Genomic DNA, 1,240 nt, shown 5'->3' with positions numbered 1-1,240 from the left:
CACTAGTGTACAATGCATCAAATCTATTCATGAGATGATAGTGTATTGGCTACAAGGTGTGCTGCTAACTTCAAGGTCAGCATTTTGAAACTACCTGTGGTTCCACGGTTTTGCATGAGGCTTTCTGCTCCCTTAAAGATTTACAGATATAAAACCCTATACAAGCACACCTCTACCACCATCACCACCATGTTGATTTCACCCTTTGGGTATTGTGAATGAACATGCAATGAATTTTCATATAGAAATATAATATTTTCTTTACTATGGCTCCGCAGGTTAATGTGCTGGACTAAAAAGTTGATTTCAATCACAAGGTCAGTGGTTCAAGCTCACCAGTCACTCATAGGAAACTCTATACAGGTCACTGTAAGTCGGAACTGACTCGACAACACTCAACAGCAACAATGTTTATAAGAAACAACCCAAGTTGTGCAACAATTGAGCACTCTGATGTTAACTAAAAGGCTGGTGTTTGTGCCCATTTCAAATAGGTGACCCAACAGAACACGGAAATCATAGGATGAAGTACATTGACAGTGAGCTGCCAGAGGTTTAAGTCAAATTCAGATGAGGTCATGGAACAAGGGATATCATTGTTGACGTCAGATGCATCTTGGCTGAGAGTAAAGAATATTAAAAGATGTTTACCCGTGCTTTATTGATTATGAAAAGGCTTTCAACTGTATGGTTCATAACAATCTACTGACAGTTATGGAGAAACAGTATTCTAGAACACTTTATTGTGCTCATGAGGAAATTGTACGTAGACTACAAGGCAGTCATTTGAACAGAACAAGGGAACACTGAATATTTTTAAATCAGGAAAGGTGTGTGACAGGGTTGTATTCTTTCACCCTGCGTATTCAATCCGTTTGCTGAGCAAATAATCTGAGAAGCTGGGTTATATGAAGAAGAACTTCGCATCAGGCTTGCACATTAACAACCTGCAATATGCACATTATGCAACCTTGCTTGCTGAAAGCAAAAAGGACTTAAGACATTTACTGAGGAAGATCAAAGACTGTAGTCATCAGTATAGACTACACCTCAATGTAAAGAAAACAAATATCACCACCACTGGACCAATAAACACCATCATGATAAATGAAGAAAAGACTGAAATATGCCAAAATTTCATTTTGCTTGGATCCACCATCAACATTCACGGAAGGAGTCAAGAAATCCAATGACGCATTGCATTAGGCAAATATGCGGCACAAGACCTTTTTAAAGTGTT

Source organism: Chrysochloris asiatica, unplaced genomic scaffold (genome assembly GCF_000296735.1).
Source record: "Chrysochloris asiatica unplaced genomic scaffold, ChrAsi1.0 scaffold00228, whole genome shotgun sequence".
Taxonomy (NCBI): Eukaryota; Metazoa; Chordata; class Mammalia; order Afrosoricida; family Chrysochloridae; genus Chrysochloris; species Chrysochloris asiatica.
Note: the sequence above shows the minus strand (reverse complement) of the source record.